Raw genomic sequence first — 20,409 nt, 5'->3', positions numbered from 1 at the left:
CCACACAGGAACAGGGCTGTGTCCTCCACAGACAGCTTACAGCTAAGCTCTCGGTGTAGATGGCCTTGAAGTGGCATTCCCCAGGACAACAAAGCCTGCAGGTAGGGAGGCTTCCTGACTGGTGGCAGTCAGAACAGAGCTAGAGGTCATAGACTTGACCTTGGAACCGAGTGGCTGAAGCCCTTTCTCCTAGACTGTCCTTGCCTCTGTGAACGGACAGCAACAGGGTACAAATCTGAAGGCCAGGGAAGGAGAAAAAGCAGTGCAATGTTCCAGGACTCTTATGGAGATAACTCTCAGAGCATCATTGTCTTGGCCCATTCCGGGGTGACCAAATTCTCTTGGAGGTTTAAGAATAAAGGTCATATGAACACATCTTTCTATGAGTGGACCCTGACCTGTGACCTATGAAGACACGAAATCTGGAAAGTCCTGGCTACACCCAACACCAAGACCAGGTGCCGTCTGGACTTGCCATTTGGACTTTATAGTGGCAGCCCCTGTGTTCATGCAGACTACAGCCAGCACACAGGGAAAGGCAGGCGTCCCATGCTGTCCACCAGAATGCTGTGCCACTATGTATAGTAGAGTTGCCAAGGTCACTCAAATCTTCCAGACAGGATCTCAGGATCAGGGCTGTGTAGACATTCAAGCCAAGCCCAAGACTGATAACTCCCTCTAGTGAGACTAGCCAGGCACAGTGCCAAAGCAGACATAGTGCTCAGAATTCCAGGTCAGGGGTTCATTGTGTATTTCTGCAGAACCAAGAGTGTGAAGATACCAGGCCATGGGTAGACCGATACACATGGCTTTGACCTTAGTGAGTAAATTGATTGCCTCTCTGTGTGGCAAACTCAGATTAAGACTTGAGAGTCTTGCCTATTACTTCCTGAGGCTAGAAACAATAGGGTTTGGAATCAGCCTTCCCTACATAAGCTACACTGACTCTGTGTTTCCAGCTGTCATGACAGAGCTATGCGTTAGCCTTCTACCCTTAGAGGAAGTCCAACGCCTCAACCTGTACCCAAGGCCTCTGCTTACTTCCAGAGAACTGGTAGTCCTAAGAGGGTAGAACCACGCCACTGGTTCTGCTGTACCTACACAAGGACATTAGTCGTGACTTTCCTGTCCCTCTCTTCTGTCGTGCCAGTTTCCCATTTCTCCCAGAGTGCCTTCAACATTGTATGTTTAAGTTGACCCTCCATCTTCGTCTTCCCGACACTGACATGCCTTTACACACCTTGTCTTGATATGAGAAGAGTTTTCCAGGAAGGATGGGGCCACAGAGATGAGGAGCAGATAGGGAGTTCACATCTCAGTTATGAGCCTGAACCCCAGAGAGCAAGTGGACGACACCCTGGGTGGAAGAAGCTGTTGAAAACCCTGGGACATGAGATGGTTAGAGGTCTCAGGGCAGGGGAAGGGTGGCAGGAGGTGGGCCTGGATCAGCAAGGGCTGAGAGGATTCAGTGTAGCACTTGTTAGGAAGCTGCTTGAGGCCTTAGCAAAGCAGAGAGAGGCAGAAAGCTAACCCTGACTTTGTGATTTCCCCATCCCAGACTAGACATCTCAGTATCAGCATGAACGTGCTTTGGGCCAAGCACTGCTCCCAGCTCTCCTCACAGAGCATGAAAGCCACACTGAATAGGACCAGACAGCTCCATAGCAATCTACTGCACTTCAGAAAAATGCTCCAGAATCTTCATAAGGACTCAGAACAATGAGGGCTGTCTCACATGTGTGAGACCCTGGGACTGAGCCCTACTATTATAAAAGACAGGCAGGCAGGCAGGCAGGCAGGCAGGCAGGCAGGCAGGCAGGCAGGCAGGCAGGCTGGCCGGCAGGCAGACAGACAGACAGGAGACAGAAGGAAAGAGAAGGAGAGAAAGAAAAAGAAAGAAGAGAAATAAATAAATAAATACAATCAATGTTTCTAAAGGGTTGGGCACGGTGCCCTGATCCCCATAATTATGAAGCCGAGGCAAAAGAAAAAAGAAATTACAGAATTCCATTGTCAGCCTGGGCTACACAGTGAAACCCTGTCTGGAAACCCAAGATTGCTTGGTGGGTACAAGTGCTTGCTGTATGTGAATGGCAGTGTGAGCTCAGACCCCAGGACTGATGTAGCAAGCCAGGGGAAGTCCTGACCATTCCTGTAACCTCATTGTTGTGGAGAGGGGGAGAAACAGGAAGACTGCCAGGGCTAGCTAGCTGCCAGCCTACACGGGCTGTTACCTAAGGATACCATCTACCATGTCCAAATAGCTCCTCTGGCTTGATGCAAAATGGTGGACTCTCTTTTCCTGCAGGGCTTCCCCTTCTCTGACCTTGTCTGGGGACTCCCCATACCTTCTACCTGAGGAAGGTCACAAAGCCCTAGGAAAACCTACAAGTTCACCTTCCTTTTTTCCAATAAGAACCTGCCCAGCAAGTACCTGGGATTCCTGGAAAGCCTCTCCATACAAATGAGGTATTCCCAGTACCTTAAACTCTAGCCAGTGATTTTACACTCACCCTGAAAACCCCTTCCCACACTTCGAGGTTCTATAGAGACCCTGGTCATCTTGAATAACGTGTATATGCACAAGCTAAGATCATCTAAAAGAGCTTTTTCACTAAAATCCTCATCCCCACCTCACCCCACGCCCGGTACTCACTCCCAGCCAGACTGGGATCCCGTAGACCCAGTCCACTTCCTCCTTCTAGCCAGGGGTATTCTGGGACACCCTCTAGGAGGAAAGGGAGCATGCAGAACCACAACTGGACCCCAACACACATATATGCCACCAACCTGGCTAAAAATCTATGAACTTCAGGTTCACAGAGAGACTTTCACCTCAAAGGAACAGAAAGCATGGAGTGACAGAGGAGGACATCCAATGCCCTCTTCTGGCTTCTGTGTGTGTACAAGGACATGTGCGCTTACCACGTTCACACACCACACACGTGCACACATGAAGTAAGTAAGTACATACACAAACAAATTCAAGCAAAATAAAACAAAAGCTGCAGAACCCAAGGTGGTAACACAGATATTTAGCAGGCAATGAAAATGGACATCAGGAGAAAGGGCAAACAGCCAGTCCAATTGGCTGGTTCAAAGCCCGTCAAATAGAGCAGAGGGAAGAGACAGGTGGCCAAGCTTGTGGACAGAGGAGTGGAGGGCAGTTATCCTTGGATATATGAAAGATCCAGGGAAAGGCCTCATCCCCACTGTCCTTCAGGCAACCATTCTCGTGGTGGTGGGGGGGCTTCTGTGCTTCATCTAACCTCTTTTCTCCTCTCCAGTCTTTCTTATTGAGAAATATGTAGGCATTCAGAAGCATCTTTTGAATTTGGGCTTTCAGATTAGCTAGTTATTGTAGCAATAGAGGTGATACAGATAGATCATCCTCTGCCTCCATGCTCCCTTCCCTGCAACCCTGCCACTTGTAGCCCAGACACCATGCCCCTACTCCCTTAAGCTGCTTGGCAAATTTCCATATCACACCATCTGAGATCATAGGGCATCCAGTAGACAAGGCTATCTATATACCTGGTGGCAGCTACTGCTGCTGCTACTGCTACCTGCTGCCCCTCTGCTTTTCCTTTTCCTCCTCCTCCTCCTCCTCCTCCTCCTCCTCCTTCTCTTCCGTCTCCTTCTCCTCCTCCTCCTCCTCCTCCTCTCTCCCTCTTCCTCTTCTTCCTCCTCCTCTTCTCCTCTTCTTCTCCTCCTCTTCTCCTCTTCTTCCTCCTCTTCTTCTTCTCTCTCCTCCTTCTCTCTCTTCCTCTTCCTCTTCCTCCTCCTCTTCCCTTTTCCTCTTCCTCCTCTTCTCTTTTCCTCTTCCTGTTTCTCTTCTTCCTCTTCCTCCCCCTCTTCATTCCCCTCCTCCTCCTCCTCCTCTTCCTCATCCTCCACCTTCATATTATGGTCCTAAGAATAAAATCACATCCCCAAATGCATTTGAGAGCTCATTTTTGTTGCACTGTAAAATCCATTTCGTAAATTAATGTTCTTCATCCCCTTCTACTGTGGATGGAACATTTTAAGGGTCAAAGGGGACAGGTTGGACCACAGAAGTAGGTATCCTCAACCTTAGTCACTTCCCGTTCACAGAATGGAAGCTCTAAGTCTGAGATCAGTCAGAATCCCGTGAGGTTGCAGATGACCTCCTTACTCTCCATCCTCATGAGAAGAGGAAAGAACTGAACTCTGTTTCCTTCCATGAAGCCCCATTGGCAGGATCTGGTCAGTGCCAAAGACTTTGACAAAGCACCTGGCAAAACCAGCTTAAGGGCGGAAAGGTCTGTTTTGGCTCACCATTTGAGGGTAAAGTCCACTATAGGAGGAAAGGCTTCTGATGGTAATTGAATTCTGTCCTTGATGGGGGTTATCTATTACTTCTCTATTGCAGTAACAAAACCCATGACCAAAGCAACTTTCTAAAAGCAAGCATTTAATCTGGTGATCATGGTCCAGGGGGTTAGAGAACTATAAACCATAGTAATATCTATTCTTTATAAATTGTCCAACCTGTGGGATTGTGTCATAGCAGAAAAAGGACCAAAATGCTACTTCAAACCTCTTACCCTTCCCAGCCCCATTCATAGATAAGGAAATCAGAGGAAGTGCAGAAACTTGGCCAAGGTCACAAAGGAAGTATCAAACATAGTCAATTTTGGAGGGGTGGTTCTGGAGTCTACACTCTTGGCCTCATGCTGTGAGGAGGGAAATAAAGAGGAAAATATATCTGCAATACGTAAGTCAAACAATGAGGCAAAAGATAGGCCCAGGCACCACAAAAGAACAAGTAGAAAAATTTAACTATAAATATATTAAAAACAGCCCATCTCAGTGGCAAGCAGAGAATAAAAAAATCAAGGCTTCAAGTGGTGTCTTATAAGGCAAGTCTTATAAAGGACAACATTTAATTGGGGCTGGCTTACAGGTTCAGAGGTTCAGTTCATTATCATCAAGGCAGGAGCATGGCAGCATCCAGGCAGGCCTGGTTCAGGAGGAGCTGAGAATTCCACAGCTTCATGAGAATACTGGCTTCTAGGCAGCTGGGACAAGGGTCTTAAAACCCACACCCACAGTGACACACCTACTCCAACAAGGCCACACCTTCTAGTAGTGCCACTCCCTGGGCCGAGCAAATACAAACCATAACAAGTGGTATCTTGATTACTTTTGCATTGCTGCAAAGAGACACCATGACCAAGGCAATTTATAGAAGAAAGAGTTTATTAGGGCTTGCAATTTCAGAGGGTGAGTCCATGGCCACCATGACAGGAGGCAGGCATTGTACTGGTGCAGTAGCTGAGAGCTTGCACCTTGATCAGCAAGCACCAGGCACAAAAAGAGGGAAATAGGAGGGAGAGGGAAGGAGAGAGGGAGGGAGGGAGGAAAGAAAGGAAGGAGGGAGAGTGCACGCATGCACTAGCTGGAATATATAAAAGGCTAGAATCTCAAAGCCCACCCCCAATGATACACCTCCTACAACAAGGCCACGTCTCCTAATTCTTCCCAAACAGTTCCACCAACTGGGACAAACGTCTTCAAACATATGAGTCTATGGGGGCCCTTCTCATTTGAACCACCACGGGCTCTGAGAATGTTCCTGAGAATATCTCTTCTGTATTCATCTGCAATACTCACACTAGTAGAAATGTGGCAGCAGAGGCTAATGGTAATGACTCTACTAATAGCAGTGTTATGAGTTTCTGAAACTCCAAACACTTAGGGACATTTGGTGTCATGGGTCTTTTAATGTGTGAAGTTATGTGTCGGTGACTATTCGGCGTGCAACTCAGCAGTACCTCACAGCTTAAAGTAGGCACGCTTTCTTGTGTACAAGATTTCATTACCCATTTATAACTCTGTAGCCTCTGGAAAGGAATCCCACAAGAACACCACGCTAACACCGTAACATATGCAAAGGAGCTAACACAGACCCATGCAGGCTCCTTGACTGCAGCTTCAAACCTCTGAGGCCTGCTTAGTTGATTCTGTGGGCCGTGTTTGCCTGGTGTCCTCAAGCCCTCTGGATCTCTTCTGTGAGGTTCCTACAAGCTCTGCATAATGCTTGCCTCTGCTCTCATCGGCTACAGGGAGGAAGCCTCTCTGATGACAATGGGACTGGGTAGCAACCTATGAAGATAGTAGAATATCATTAGGAATCGTTCATTTCATTGATTTTTTTTCTTTGCCAGTTGTGTTTGGTTCTGCCTAGGTCTCGGAGCCATCCAGCTTCCTGTTCCTGGCTACCCAGGCAGTGTCTGGTGTCGGGAGCCAGGCAGAGTCAAGGCAGGTCAGGGTCTGCTGGCAGATTTCCTGGCTTGCTGAGGCATGGGACGGTAGGAGGAGCTATACTTGATCCTCAAGGCGAGGGCCTGAGAGTTCTATTGACCTTGGTGGAAGGAACAGGGAAGTGTTTGAATAAGAACAGATGCATGTGTATGTTTCAGCAATTGTTCCTGCTAGCTCGAGGCTTTTCTTCCCACGGTACAATGGGGTATAAAAAGGCTATGAAAAATTAAATTCAGAGCTGCTGCAGTAGGCACTGGCAGTCCTCCCAAATCTATCTCTTGTCTTTGTATCTTTTTTCTACCTCTCCTACAATCATTCTCACTCCCCGCTCGGGAAATGTTTGACTGCATGCCCACGGGACCGGCATAGTCTGGCATGGGCTCCCCCTCATGGTTTGACCAGTTTTTGATTGACCACTCCTTCAAGCCCTGAGCCGCCATTGTCCCGCCACATCTTGCTGGCAGGATAGGTTATAGGTCGTAGTTTTATGGTTGGGTTGGTGTTCCAGTCGGCTGGAAATGCTGCCTAGTTACTGATGATGGGCAGTTCAAGCTCCATATACTAGGAGTCCTCCTTAGGATCACCCTCACAGGTTCCAGAAAGTCTCAACTGCACTAGGTTTCCACATCACCCCCAAAATGCCCCCTAGTTCTAGACATCTTTCTCTTGGGGTATTTTAAATCAGGTATTTGTTTCATTGTTGTTATCGATGTGCAAATCTTTATAGCTATTGACTCCTGAGACATGTGATTTGTAAATACTGTTTCCCAATTCAAACACTGCCTTTTCACAGTTCATTGTTTTCTCTTGGTGTGCATCAATATACTCAAGAAATTATCGCCAAATGCAATGTCACGAAACTTTTACTCCGTTTTCTTCTAGCGCCTTATGGTTTCAGGTCCTTTTTATCCCTTTCATTGTATGTGTGTGTGTGTGTGTGTGTGTGTGTGTGTGGCACATGTGTGCACATGCATGTGGAGACCAGGGGTTAATGACAGGAGTTATCTCCATACTCTTCTACATTATTCCCTGACTCGGTACCTCCCAGTCAAACCTAGAGCTCACCAACATAGCTACTCTTGTTAGCCTGCTAGCTGTGGGGATCCTCTGTCCCCGCCTTCAGAGGCTGAGATTACAGGCAGATTATACACTCAAATCTTTATCTTTATGGCCAATTGACGTTTGACAGAGTGCAAGGCTGCAGGATGGGAAATGACAGCATCTTTGATGATCTGGGCTGGGAGAGCTGAATATCCACATACAGAATGACATTGATTCCTAGCTAACAGAACAGAGAAATGATGAAAGGGGAAACACCTGAAGATCTGGAGTGAGGCGCTGGGGAGGCAGCTCTGTGGTTTAAGCACGAGCCGAGCAAATGTGAAGAATGGAGTTTGGATCCCCAGAAGCCCACACGAATATGAGGGTTCACTCACATATCAATAAAATTGTTCGGGACACTCGCTATAATCCCCCTTTTACACAGGGCTCGTGAGGCGTAGGTTGGCCTCAAGCTTACGGGGGTGCTGCCCTTGAAGTCTCGATACTTGGGCCTCCATCTCCCAAGCGCTGGCCACAGGTATGTACTACCAGCCTAGTCAGCCTTTTCATTTCTACCTAGGGCACCAGTATCATCTAGTCTCTTAATTAAGACTTGATTATTTATTTATTTATTTGATTAGGATATTATTATTTGATTTATTTTTATTGCTTGTGCTTTGATTATTTATAATGATTTTTATTGATTTTACAGGATTATTATTATCTTTCTTTTCTTATTCTAACTACAGGTCTGCCAGTTTTGTTGACCTTTCAAAAACAGGAGCTCAGGGCTGGAGAGATGGCTCAGCCGTTAAAGGCTAGGTTCACAACCAAACTACAGGAGCTCAGTTTCATGCTTCTGTTGTTTTTTCCTTCTGTATTATACTTGTTTCTGGTCAAATATTTTCTTATGCTGTTTACTTTGGTATTTTTTTTTATTTTTGTTCTTTGACATTTTCATAGATGCATTAAATACATCTTAATCATATCTGCCCCTAATTTTTTCCTTCCAACTCCCCCCCACTCCTTTCTCTAATGTATCTTCCTTCCATCTTCAATTTCTATCTTTTAGTCTGTAATGCACTGAGTCTAATCAATGATATCTACATCGTATGCGCATGGCTCTGAGGTTATCCACCCAGGCATCGACAACCTTCCGGTTGCCACTCCACAAGGAAAAGTGACTCTCTCACCTGTTACAGCCTTCAGTTATCAATAGAGGTATAGCCTCAGGAGCCCTGTTCACATCCATGCTGAAATTTTCTAGTAGCCTGGTCTGCCTCAGCTTCTCTGAGTTCATGTGGGCAACAGCCATGACCTCTCCGAAGTACAGCATTTGACAGCACTCCTTCCCACCCTCTGGCTCTTATATTCTTTGTACGTCTCTTCCGTGATGTTCCCTGAATCTTGGTAGAGACAGGCCATACAGATGCTTCACCTATGGGTAAGTCGTCACAACCATTTCTAAACTCCCTGAAGCGCTGTACATCTCTACATTATAGAGTTGCAAAAATGTATGAACTGAAACATAGATATTTGGTAACATACAGGCTGCACTGACTTAAAGAGTTTAGGACCAGATGATGAGTTCCCAGAAAGGCAATATGACTCAGTCCAGGTCTCAGAATTTGTTCACATTCAAAAATGGCAAGTTTGATAAGAGTGTTCAGAGCAAGAAAATCAGTTTATCTTCATGACGGAGTATGTCAAGGCTGCAAAGAAGTTCTTGCATAGTGTATAAAACATGGCAAATAGAAACAACTATCAAAGCCTAACAATGAATTAAATGCTTGCAAAAGGCAGTGGAAGATTTTGACCACCATTTTGACCATGGTGCAGACCATGTGCCTTTGAGATTTGTTGCGAAAAATGTGGAAGAAAGATATCATCCTTCAGTTTAATAAAGAGTTCATCCATGTTCATTGCTGTTCCATTCACAATAGCTAGGAAATGGAGTCAACATAGATGCCCGTCAACCTACAAATGGATAGCGAAAATGTGGTGCATGTATACTGTGGACTAACATTCAACTGTAAAGAAAAACGAGACCATGAGCTTTGAAGGCAAACGGATGAAAATAGAGTTCGAATTAGTGACGTAACCCAGACTCAGACAAACATCACATGTTCTCGCTCATTGAAGACTCATAGCTCCAAATAAAATAATAAATAAAATAAATTTAAAAACACAGCCTGGAGCAATTGCAGAAAGAGTAAAAAGGGACCATTGCTGGTATAGGGGATGGGGGAGCAACAGAGATGAAAATAGCAGGATTCAAATGATCTGATGAGGAAAGTGGGGCAGAGGGGGCTCTACAGGAGATGGAAGGAGAGAAATACAGAAGAAGGAGGGATGGAGGAATAATGCTATAATAATATTTCTAAAAAGTCATAAGGAATAACTATTTACATTTAAAAAACCTTGTAGTACACATAAGTCAGTGTAAAAATACACATATATAGTTTAAATGAATTTTCTCATCTGAGTTGACAATGTTTCCTCCAAGAGCCAAAGCCCACCTAGAGAAATCCCTGATGCCAGGCATGAGACGCCCTCTTTGGAGTTATTGACGTGGGTTGTCCAATAGATTCCCCCAAAATACAGGCTATTACCATTACCTTTGGTTGGCCCCAAGAGGAAGGAGATAAATCTTTATTGCTAAGATACAATGCACTTTAGACACAGGGCCCAGAAGTACCTGAGCTGGAACTAACCTGAACACCTGGTGCCACAAGGTACTGTGCAAGCCTCCAAAGGAAGTAAGCAGTCAAAAGTTCTACCCAGCTATAGAGTTCGTATTAGTGACGTAACCCAGACTCAGACAAACACACATGTTCTCTCTCATTGAAGACTCATAGCTCCACATAAAATAATAAATCAAATAAATTAGCCTGAATTGCCTATGAATTGCATCAATGATCAACAGCCCTCAGGGTGCAGTAGTGGCACACATTGCCTTGATAGTAACCAGCAGCTCTCTAACTGGACTTAAACCCCATTCAACAAGAGGGAAATCGTGCCTGGTACTGGAAACCTAGCCAAATGAAGGCATGGATCTTGGAGGATAACCCACAGCCATCATTTTATTAAACCAACATAATCCCTAAGCACACTCTAATTACTAACCTTTATATCAACTAATAAATATAGTTCTTACACCTCATCAAGGGCATTTTTCTTTGCAACAGATAGAGCCCATTACATGCAGAGTCGTGTAGCCCACTACCAATGAGTACATCTACAAAGACACTGCAGTCCCTGATGCTCAGGAAACATTTCAGAGGAAAGGGCAGAAAACATTGAGAGCCAGACGACAAGGATTTTGATGTGAGACTATTTGTCTTAGTAACTCAGAAGCTACTCTTATAAAGTTTCACAAACATGGCTACCTAAACACGACCTAAACAAGATCGAGAACAGTGGATCTGCCAAAGTGAACAGGGAAAAGACCACAGGGCCTTAACCCTACACAAAGAACTAGGGGCAACTAAGTAATGTTGTCAGTGGGAGAAACAGTCTTCCTCAGAGAAGATTATGCCAATTGGTTTCCAATACCAAATGATCGGCCTTGAAAACATGTATACAAATAACAATATACAAACCAAGAAGGATATATTTACGAATATTATATATATACATATATGTATATATATGGTCAATAAAAATGATGCCATGAATTTGAGCAAAAACAAGGAAAGTTATATGGAAGGGTTTGTGAGGAGGAAGGGGAGGGGGCAATGTTGTAATTATAATCTCAAAAATAAAAAGAAAACTGTCAAGATAATAATAGTGTCTTTTATTAACTCTTTGAATATTTTGTATAATGTATTTTAATCATATTAATCCCCCAAGCCCCTCCCATTACTCCTGAGTGTGGGGCCTGCCCTAGAATGTGATTCATAGACCAGGTTTCACACCTGCTAGATTTAAGAGCACCAAGTAAAGAGCCAGAAAGCAGAGACACCAATGTCTGGCCTCATCAGAAGGGACTGTGTTTCAAACAGCAGTGTTCAGGTGCTCTCCTGAAGGAATGGGGGTTCTTCGTGTGGGGAAGCTAACCGGGACTCCTTATAAGGCAAGTGAGGGGCTTGGGAGTGAGGAAGTTGGTGCAGTTCCCAGAGATCTCCCTGCGGGTCTTGGTCTGTTCTTCCTGAGATATCGGCTCAGAGATAGACTATATTCAGAAAATATTCTTCTCTGGGCTGTGGCTGACCAATTAGACTGAGCAAGGTCAGCTGTAATCTCATAGGAATCCTGTTTTTACAACAGAGGCGCACGATCATTCCAGACCCTGAAGCGTGGAAAGAGGTAGGGAACAGGACATCTATTCTTCCTGAGGGCTTCATGCTGAGGGATACTGGTAAGAGAAAGGGAAAGAGTGGGGTTTTCAGGGTCTTTTGACTTTAGATGCATCTCAGTTCCGTAAGCCCATATGTTAGCTTTTTGGGCTCATCTGGTTGCAGGACTATGAGGGGTTGATTGTCCTCAGTCAGGAAGAGCTGAGTAAAGGATTGTATTCTTCCTGCAACAGATTAGAAAGAATCTGAAAATACAAGGACCAATAACTAAAGTTAGAACTATCATGATAATACCCAAAAAAAGGTTATTGATGTTACCCATGTGCCCCATAACGTTGTTCATATGGATGGGCAGGACTATAATCTGACTCAATTCTCCTCCTCCTCCTCCTCCTCCTCCTCCTCCTCCTCCTCCTCCTCCTCCTCCTCCTCCTCCTCCTCCCCTCCTCCTCCTCCTCCCCTCTTCTTCTTCTTCTTCTTCTTCTTCTTCTTCTTCTTCTTTCTTCTAGCTGTCTGGCATTCTCCCTTAGACACCCAATAAATTTCTATAGAAGCATCATCCCACCCCTCTCTTAGCATTCTTTTTTGCCATAATGAAATCCAATCCCTGCCTATTTTATAATACTGTGGCTGCCAGGGAGTTCAGTTGAGTCTGGAGGTTTTCAATGCGGGTCTGTACCCATGTCAGATTGGCCTTGATTTGTTGAGAAAAGTGGCTGTGTTGGACTTGGAGTCCAGTGGCCCTTCCTCCCAGGACCACAGCTCTTGCCATGGTTACTCCTAACAGCAGTGGAAGTAATATTTCATCCCTTTTGATTCAGAGAGGGATAAGCTGATGGATGATTATTGACTATAAGATCTGGAGCTGAGTATACAACTTGGCACCTGGGGTAATTGATGGGGTAGCAGGACAAGAGGCCATTGGGATATACAAAACAGGTGCCATTAGAGGAGCTCTTGAGTTGGAGATGAGCCTGCTGTGCAGTTGGGAGGTCCCACACTGTGGGCTTATACAGGCAGGGCCCAAAGGCAGGCCTGGGGCATGGAGTCCTTGGTTAAAGGGATTTCAGTTAAGCCTATGCCCTAAATGCAACAGTCTTTTTCTAGATCAGGTCGTATTTTAGAGAGCATTTTATGGCTACCATTTTGAAAGGCAGCCTTTCAAAGAGGGGAGCACGGGGATCACAAGGGCTTGTTGAGGATGGCTGGCCTGTTTTTTTTACTGAGGGAAAGTTTTATTATTAGAGAAGGGGCCAAGACTTTCCGTGGATCCAAGGTATGAACAGAGAAAGAGATGACTACAGCCTTCACCTCCTGGCAGAGGGTGGCCTTTGTAGGGAGGTCATTTTACCATTAGATAACTATTTGAGGCCCAATAAGCTTTTAGGCTTAATTATCCATACTATTCCTTGCTTCCCCACACCTGCTCTGGTCTATGTCCCAGGGGATTGTGGTTACTGATTTGTTGCCATCATCAGAAATAGGAGCCCCAGACCAGCCACCAGGGATGGTGAAATTGTGCAGGAAGGCTGTATAGCCAGACCTCTACAGTGGTCAACAACAGGCCTCAGGATCCTACTCGACAAAGCTACAACTTGGCCTGTTTCTGTTGATGATGCATCAAGACAGGCTCAGGATACCTGCACAGTTAGGTTCTATGTTATTGCTGGTAAATCATAACATTATCTGAAAGACACTAAATGGGCCTTCCTGCCCACAGGTGTCCTCTTAAACTGTATAAAAGCTATAGTTTCCTCCCCAGTCCCAGAAATTGTGTTACCTTGGATTCCAGAGCAAGGTACTTCCCATTTAATATCTGAGTGGTGGGGGCTGGAGAGATGGCTCAGCAATTAAGAGTACTGGCCACTTTTCCAGAGGTTCTGAGTTCAATTCCCAACAACCACATGGTGGTACACAGACATCTAAAATGGAACCTGATGCCCTCTTCTGGTACACAGGTGTACATGAAGACAGAGCGCTCATATAAATACATAAATCATTTTTTAAAAAGACTTTTAAAAGACTTGAGTGATGGTTTTTGGTGGTTAGAGTCAGACAAGAGTAATGAAGAAGCATTTTATAAGCGAGAGGATATTCTGAAGCAGGGAAGGCAAATGATAACCCCTAGTGTTATAACAATAGTCAGAGAAAAGAGGACCAGAGGGGGCGTCTCTCCCTAACATTAGTTGGTGGGTGAGTAGACAAAAGACCCACCAGGAAAAGGAAAGTAAACTTAGTTATTGTAAACGTCACTGAAGAAAGGGAAAGAGGAAATTTAAGCAGATAGAGAAAACTGGATTTGGTCTTGAATGTTGCGAATAAAAAGTTCCTTAGAGCCACAACTCCTCAGGGCATCTGAGAAGGAGCCCCAGTCTGAGACAGGTCCCAGCATCTGGAGGTCCTTCAGGAATGGGTGAAAGAGCAGAAGCAATGGCATCTAATCCATCTGTCTATTCAGGTAAAGAAGGGGGCTTAATGCAGTTTAGCAACATAAATCCAGTTGTGACTACTCTGTGTGAGGACAGGAGAGGTGTGACCAGGGTGGGAAGTTGTCTAGGTTACTGGCTGTGGAGATCAGGAGAATAATTTTGTGGAGTCCTGTCCATCTGAGGCCTAGGGTGGGGGTAAGCCTCTGCCAGGAAAACCAGGTCTCCTACCTATGTGAAGGGCTGAGTCTCCCTCCTCCTCAGTGAGAAAGGGGCCTGGGGCGAGGAGAGGTGATTTTTTTGTTCTGTAGCTGGTGTCTGAGAAGGAACAGGGGTTGAGATGCTGTCTTTGGGGGCAAAGGGAATTCTGAAGGTTAAATGCCCATAGGGAGAATATGTCTGCCCTGTAGGAGTAGAGGCTGAGGCGTGCAGGCTTTGGGGAAAGAAAGCAGATTCTCAAAAGAGCTAGAGGAAGATGTTTCAACCAGTCTAATTTTAGTTCTAGGGAGGGTTTGTTCAGTTTCCCTAAAGGTGCAATTAACTTGTTCCATCTTCCCAGAAGACTGTGGATGGTAAGGGATGTGGAACTTCCAGGGTATGTTAAGAAAAGAAATGAGATTTCAGTTGGGAAACGAAGTAAATTCTGGACCACTGTCGAACTCGATGGAGGTTGGGAGGACAAAGTAAGGAATAATTTCAAAGAAGGATCTGGTGGATGAACTTCTGTTGGGAATAGGAAAGCCTCCACCCATCACGAAAAAATGTTGGTTTGAACCAAGAAACAAGTGTGCCTCTTTACTGGGGTTAAACCAGTCTGAGGTTGGTAAAAGCGTCTCTCATCTGGGGAATGGAGAAGGGTGGAGGCCTGATGTTAAACTAGAGGTTAGTACTCAAGCAAATGTTGCAGATCTGAGAGAGCTTCTGAAGAAAAGCCTTATCCTCCTGCTGGACTGGGAAGTATTGTGTGGAAAGTAATGTGACAGAATCTGGATGGTATAGGAAGTGAAAGTTGGTAAGAATTGAACTTAAGGAAGTAGGAGAGGGGCTTGAGGTGTGTGTATTCCTGTCATAGGATGTGGGATGTGGGCTCTCATCCTTTCAGTCTCTCCGGGTCCTGGTGTGTGAAAGCAACTTTTGTGGCCAGTTTATCCGCTATATTGTTATCCAAGGAGATACATGACAATGTATCTTTCGGTATCTACTAGGGTGTGCAGGGTACTACCAAGGCTGTGGTGGGTAGCAACGCTGCCCCTAGGGGTTTCTTCTGTACATGGCTAGCATCACTGATGGCTGTTTCTCTTTGTGTTAGGAATCCCCTCCATCTTCTCAGTAGGATGTTGGACTGGATAATATTATTTGTGTACTTGGAGTCAGTACAGATGTTAACCTGTTTATCTTCGGCCAGGATGAGGTATCTTATGAGATCTGTCTTTTCTGCCTACAGAGGGATGGTGTGGGGAGAAAGGGACTTGGCCTCCAACAGAAGTATGACATGGGGGAGTAGAGTGTCCTTGGATAATGGTGTATTCAGCTGGGGGAGGGAGGCTTTTGTTGGAACTGACATATGATTCAGCCCAGGGTCTGTGGGGAGGGCCATCAAGGATGTGTGAGAAGAGGTTCGTGGTGAGACCCAGGAATGACAGGGATGATACAAGTCTTTGGCTGAAGAGGTGGATTCTGGGTCTCCGTTGGTAAATTTAGAGAAGACAGTTTAAAAAGAAGGGAGGGTGTCTCTGATGGGCCCTGAATTATTTCCTTCAACTTTTAAAGGTTTACACTTGAGTATTTTGATGTATACCTTCTGTTGGGCAAATGATCATAAATTGCAGGTGTTGAGTTTCTGTGCCATTCAATGTTCCACTTGGGATAGGTGATGGGAACCATATCCACCCCTCCCAGACATTGTTCCTTTACCCAGTGTAGCCTATCTGCATAATCTTGGGTTGCCTTCCAGATATGAGTTTTGTTTTGGGGGAGAGGGGTTGTTTGTTTTTTTCTCATCTGCTGTTAAGGTAGACATGAGTTATATAATAAACACCCTGCCATATAAGAGAGTAAACCTGGGAGAGTGTGATATATTTTCTCCTGTAACATAAGGGGTTTCCTGAGGACCTCAGTTTTTCTTCTATGTGGTCTACTCACATGGAGTAATGGAACATGTTTGAGGGAAAGGAGGATGTCTTCTATTGCTCCCTTCCCCAAGGGGAACATAACTAGGTGAGGGTGGTGGAAGGACCTCCAGGGAAGCTGGGAGGGCTGAGGAGAGGGATGGGGAAGGACCATTCCCTATAGTGGCAGAGGAAGGGAGAGGCAGTATAAAGGGGAGTAAAAGAGGCAGGGATGAGGGAATGGGAGGGGTTGAGGGCAGAGGCACATGAGCCAGTGGGGGAGGGGTGTAGGGTGACTAAGGTAGAGGGTCATCTGCAGGGTCAAAATCGGAGGGTGTTGGTGTTGGGGGCTTGGGGGCTTGGAGCCAAGAATTTGGTGGCAGAGGAAAACTTGTTAGGCAGAGCAAGAGTTACATAGAAAGGATCAACCAAAGAACAGAGAAGCGTTGTACATAAAGGACTTTGGACCACTCTCTATTCCACTTTATGAAGCTACCTAAATCAGCTAAGATATTAAAATTAAAATTCTGAACTCTGGCCAAGGGTTGTCATTGACCAGGGTATATGGAGGCTACATTTGCATTGAAAGGTGAAAGAGAGTCCCAAGGTCTCCATTCTCTTCGTGGACTCCTTTGAGTTAGCTGTAAACAGGCTTTTTGACTGAGAGATTTTGGAACCCCTGGCAGGTGCGGGATCAAGGTTTAAAAAAATGAGGGTCTGATCCAGCCTCCCGAGGCATCCCTCACGTTTCAGATTGTCCAAATGTGACTAGAAAGTAGGGCAGGCATCCCCAGACTTGTACCTTCCAGGAGTCGAGAGATTTCCCGGCCTGTGGAAAATTCTGAGCTTTGGAGCCTGTGGGACCTGTGGGAAATTCCTGGAATTTTTGAGTGAATCTCAAACCAAGGCGAACTCCTGTGAGGCCCAGAAACCTAACCAGAGAGCCTCCTAGTTAGGTCCCATGAGTCACCCTGACCGACATTTGGCTTTACTGGATTCCTGACCAAATGGAAAACAGCCTCTAATTTGGAGGTCCAACTGTACCGGGATGAAGCAGGGAAAAGTGGGAGGAGAAAAGTCTTAGATTCTCTCCAAGGAAGGGAGATGATACAGACTTCCCACTCAGGGCTGAGAGCTCGTATTCTCTACACATTTATCAGTTGTGGGTCTCTGTTGATTGTCACCTACTCTAAAATGCTTCTGTGAGGAAAGCTGACAGGTGCACTCACTGGTCAGGCATTCCAGGCCACACTCCACACGATCAGAGAGTGGGGTCCTGATAGGTGAGCACATGAACACATATTCTACAGGTCTAATACTTTCTTCGAGATCTAAAATTAGCTACTTAAGAACTTTATTCCTTCTTAATGCAGTTCTGTAGGAGTTTGTTGCCGTTTTAAAATTTTCAGTACCTTCTATTTGGAACACCAAGCATTTTGATGTCTTCGTTTTATTTTCATTCATCTTAGAACATTTGTCAATTCCTTTGTGACATAGTCATTGATTGGTTGTTTAAGAATGTAGTCATCAGGACTGGAAAGATGGCTCAGTGGTTAAGAGCACTGACTGCTCTTCCAAAGGTCCTGAGTTCAAATCCCAGCAACCACATGGTGTCTCACAACCATCTGTAATGAGATCTGATGCCCTCTTCTGGTGTGTCTGAAGACAGTTACAATGTACTTATGTATAATTAATAAATAAATAAATAAATAAATAAATAAATAAATAAATAAATAAATGTAGTCATTGGGGTTGGGGATTTAGCTCAGTGGTAGAGCGCTTGCCTAGGAAGCGCAAGGCCCTGGGTTCGGTCCCCAGCTCCGAAAAAAAAAACCAAAAAAAAAAAAAAAAGTAGTCATTGATTGGTTGTTTAAGAATGCCTACTTAAACACATTCTTTGCTATTGTCCAGGCTTGCTTTTACTCCTGATCTTTAGTTATGTGGTTGGACAAAGCACTGGGTCTGGTTTACCCCTTAAACATTCTGTTACTATGTTTATTCTTTGTACATAGTACAGTGTTGCATACATACATTTTTTACAAATGTATCCTGCGTGTTGAGCACATCCCCTCATATTCCTACTTATCTCTCATGTTTTCTTTACCCATTCCTCTGTTGTTGGAACTTAGGTTGGTTCCCTGGGTTAGCTACTGTAACTAGTGCTCCAATACACTGATGTCTAAAGAGAGCTTCTGTCAGATGCATCTGGGTAAGCATGTATATTGTTGGACTGGATCGGATGGTAGATCTATTTAGATTTTTAGGCACCTCCATATTAATTTCCACAATAGCTGGACTAGTTAACACTTCTTCTATCCTTGCCAGCATCTGTTGCTACCTGCCACTCTGACTGGAGAGAGGCGGAATCTCAAGGTAGTTTTTAGATAGAGGGTTTTTTTTTTTTAAGATTTATTTTATTTATTTGAGTACACTGTAGCTGTCTTCAGACACACCAGAATAGATCTTCAAATGCCATTACAGATGGTTGTGAGCCACCATATGGTTGCTGAGAATTGAACTCAGGACCTCTGGAAAAGCAGCCAGTGCTCTTAACCACTGAGTTATCTCTCCAGCCCCTCAACGTATTTTTAATTTACATTTCTCTGATAGCTGGTAGTGTTAAATGTTTTTTTTCTTCTTTCTTTCTTTCTTTTATTTTAAATAAGTTTTTATTTTATTTATTCACTTTATATCCTGATCACAATCTCTTCCCTGCTTCAGCCCTCTTCTCCTCAGAGAAGAGGAAGTCCCCCACCCCCATCATGGGTACCAACCCACCCAGGCATATCAAGTAGCAGCAGGACTAAGCACATCCTCTCCCACTGAAGACAGACCAGGCAGGCCAGCTAGGGGAATGGAATCCAAAGGCAGGCAACAGAGTCAGAGACAGCCCCTGCTCAAAGTGTTAGTGGATCCATCTGCATGAAAACCAAGCTGTACATCTGCTACGTAAGTGTAAGGAGCCTAGGTCCAGCCCATGCATGCTCTTTGGTCAGTGGTTCAGTCTCTGTGAGCCCCAATGGTCCCAGGTTAGTTGACTCTGTAGGTCTTCTTGTGGTGTCCTTGACCCCTCCAGTTCCCTCAATCCTTCTACCACACACACACTCTTCCACAGGACTCCCCAAGCTCCCTGTGATATTTGGCTGTGGATCTATGTGTCTGCTTCCATCAGCAGCTGGATGAAGCCTTTCAGAAGACAACTATGTTAGGATACTCTCCGTAAGCTTAGCATGGTGTCATTAATAGTGTCAGGAGTTAGATCCCTCCCAAAGACTATGTCTCAAGTTGGGGCAGTCATTGGTCGGCTGCTCCATCTTTATCCCTGTACGTCTTGTAGGCTGAGCAGTTTTTGGATTGAAGATTTGTGGGTGGTTTGGTGTCCCACCCTCCCTACACTAGAAGTCACACAGCTACAGGAGGTGGTCACTTTTAGTCTCCATATCCCCCACTGCTAGGAGTCTCAACTAAGGTAACCCTCATAGACTCCTGGGAGCCTTCCTTTTCCCAGGTCTCTAGTCCCAGAGACACATCCACCATTTCCATTATCTCTCACAGCCCTCTCCCTCACTCACCCTTAATCCCCATCCCTGTTCCCTTCCTCAACCCCTCACCCACCCAGTTCCCTCCCTCCACCCACCTCCAATGTCTATTTTACCTCCCCTTCTGAGTGAAATTCGTAACCCTCCCTTGTGCTTTCCTTCTGTGAGTGCAGCATGGTTGCCCTGTACTTTATGGCTAATGTTCCATTATAAGTGAGTACATACCATGTACGTCTTTCTGGGTCTGGGTTACCTCACTCAGGATGAAATTTTCTAGTTCCATTTGCCTGCAAAATTCAGGATATCCTTGTTTTTAATAGCTGAGTGGCATTCCATTGTATAAATGTACCAGATTTTTCTTTATCCATTCTTCAGTTGAGGGACCTCTGGGTTGTTTCCAGTTTTTTACTATTACAAATAAAACTGCTATGAACATAGATGAGCTAGTGTCTTGTGCTATGGTGGGCGGCTATGTGCCCAGGCCAGAAGTGATATAGCTGCACATCGCGGTAGAATTATTCCTAATTTTCTGAGAAACCACCAGATTGATTTGCAAAGGAATTGTACAAATTTGCACTCCCACCAGCACTAGAGAAGTGTTCCCCTTGCTCCTCATTCTCACCAGCATCTGCTGTCACTTGAGGTTTTGATCTTAGCCATTCTGAGGTGTTTAAGATGGAGCCTCAGAGTTGTTTTGATTTATGTTTCC

The 20,409-nt window shown here is 45.1% G+C and overlaps 1 pseudogene; it reads left to right on the top strand.

Moving 5' to 3' along the window:
• Positions 1–8,912: 8,912 nt before the first annotated feature.
• Positions 8,913–9,183, top strand: LOC116893259 (annotated as a pseudogene).
• The last annotated feature ends 11,226 nt before the right edge of the window (positions 9,184–20,409 follow it).

This window comes from Rattus rattus, chromosome 2 (assembly GCF_011064425.1).
Source record: "Rattus rattus isolate New Zealand chromosome 2, Rrattus_CSIRO_v1, whole genome shotgun sequence".
Classification (NCBI taxonomy): Eukaryota; Metazoa; Chordata; class Mammalia; order Rodentia; family Muridae; genus Rattus; species Rattus rattus.
The sequence above is the reverse complement of the archived record's forward strand: the minus strand, read 5'-3'. Positions and strand labels throughout refer to the sequence as shown.